The following is a 2,349-nucleotide window of genomic DNA, read 5'->3' as shown; positions in this document are numbered from 1 at the left end:
CTCCCCCGCTGCATCGCCACCGCGATTCTCATTCGTCTTCATCGCACAACCTGTAATTAGGAAACAGCGAACCCCCATGGCAGCCATTGACGCCACCTCAGCAAAATCGTGTCTCTTGCGGTTCAGATCCAACGCGCCTTTGAAGCAGAGGGAACCCTCAAATCAGGTTCGTCCATTATCCTTCGTCGCCCCACCAGGTGCCGCTGTTACTGGAGCATCATGAGTCTGTCTCCTTCGCCTCCAACCTCGCATCTCAAACCCTGCGAAGCAAAAACCAGAATAGCGGCCGCGACACCAGGAGAAACTAGTTTGTGTCACCGTCAATCTGCTCTCAAAGCAACCCTCACCGCCAAATTTACAACCATTTTATAGATCTCCCGGATGCCATTAAAGCTGTCATGAAAAAAGGTAAGAGCTCCGCCTCCACATTGAAGCTAGACTCCGACAACCACCACCGTCGAGGTCAGTGGGTTTCTGTCCAGCAGCCACCTCCGCGGCGACCACTCTTGTCACGAGCACTAAGGCGCACGCCAAACGCCGTCGGACAACGCCTCATCATCACGCAACTGCTAGAGTCAGTTCACACAAGCAGCCCAAATCACATATTCTTGAAGATAATGAGGAGGGCGTACATTTTTTTGTTTATACTATACCCATGTTTACTACATCTTTTAGTTTATTTGCTTGATTAAGGTTTCTCTGTTATTCTATCTTTTCTGTATTCGTTGTCTAAACTGGTACATTTTTGAAACATGGAAGATGTTGGAAATTGGGTGAAAATGTAGATGGGTTGTGTTTATTGTGTTGGAATTGCAGGTGATGAAATGATGTCTTTGCCTTTAATAAGATATAATAGTATCTGCTCATGTCAATGCAAAACTAAGAACGCAGACGAATTTACCTCCAGACTTTTAGATATTCATTCCCAGATGCTACAGATTAACAAAACAGAGGTAAGTGTATGTTGGTATGAAATTTGTACCACCGAAACTATTAAGAGAGAAACAGTTTTAGTTCCTACTCTAATTATTATTCTTTTTAAACAACTAAAATACTGGTAGTTAAGGGAATTTTTCCTGGTATTGATTTTTCTCTGGTCATAATTTTAATAGGATATACGCTTGGCAATAATGCGTTCGGATTATATGGTTGATGATAAGACTAAATCACTTCTGCAAATAGAGATGAACACCATTTCCACTTCATTTGCTTTGATTGGATGTCTTATGACTGGACTTCATAAGTAAGGAATTGCTGTAAATTTCACTTATTGGGCTTTCGTCTCTAATTTATAATCTCTTCTTTTTGAGGTCTTTGTTTCATTGTTATGGGTTTGTTTAGGAAAATGTGTAAATTTTTGTTCTCAATAAAGATAAACACACACACATCTAGGAATACATTTGAAGTTTCAGGTGGTTAGAAATCGATGTATTTGAAGACAAAATATTAATATATAGTCTATGAATCTAATGGTAGATTTTTATTTGAAGATAAATTTATCACGTTGATGTGTATCATGGTATTATTTTTGTGTTTTCCCAGGAGCTTAATTTCTCAATATGGAAATATCCTTGTCCTTGGGTGATGAAAATGGAAGAAGAAGTTGGGTGATGTCCTTGGGTGATGAAAAGGGAGGAGTGTATCAATGGGAAAATTAAAGCTTTCCCACAAAACAGAGCTTCTATTGGTCTGTTCTCGGTGTGGTGCAAATGCAACTCCAGTGGCTTCTCCGACAAAGTCTTGGCTTCTCCGACGTCAAACAACACGAGGAGGGAAGGCGAGGAGCGTTTCCCATTCACCGGAACGTCGTGGTTAGCTGCCACGTTAACTGATTCTCGGTGAACTAAATGCCACGTCTACATATTTTGTACAGCTCACACCCACAATAACTTCAAAACATTATCAATTTTAACACCGTTAAATGGATAGGACTGAATTGATACAATTTTTATAACATAGGAACCAAATGTCTACACTTCTAAAACCGGGTACTAAACTGAAAATTACCCCTGAACATAGGGACCAAGTAAACATTTAAGGCTAAAATTTTTTAAAGTTTTTACCCAATATCAATATAAAAGTTTGCAACATTTAGACAACTCAAAAAGTTCCAATAATTTTAAATTGTCCAAATATAACTTACATTTTTCTTTAAACTCATCAATCAAACATATTTATTTGGAACTTTCACTTAAATTCAATTCAATTTCAAACTGAAATTCAACTCAATTTCAAACTTGAATTCAAATTCAATATCAAAAATATTTATAAATTCTTTAACTTCAAACAATTTATAAACACATGCTTTAACATCATTCAATAACCCTCAAAATTTAAATATAAACTATC

At 37.8% G+C, this 2,349-nt stretch overlaps 1 long non-coding RNA gene across 1 annotated transcript; it reads left to right on the top strand.

Moving 5' to 3' along the window:
• Window positions 1–865: 865 nt before the first annotated feature.
• Window positions 866–1,575, top strand: LOC108325782 (uncharacterized). Its single transcript, XR_001831865.2, has 3 exons — window positions 866–953; window positions 1,113–1,243; window positions 1,543–1,575. It is a non-coding gene; the product is annotated as an uncharacterized LOC108325782 (long non-coding RNA).
• The last annotated feature ends 774 nt before the right edge of the window (window positions 1,576–2,349 follow it).

This window comes from Vigna angularis, chromosome 3, assembly GCF_016808095.1.
Source record: "Vigna angularis cultivar LongXiaoDou No.4 chromosome 3, ASM1680809v1, whole genome shotgun sequence".
Lineage (NCBI taxonomy): Eukaryota > Viridiplantae > Streptophyta > Magnoliopsida > Fabales > Fabaceae > Vigna > Vigna angularis.
This window is presented reverse-complemented; position numbering and strand designations above follow the sequence as displayed.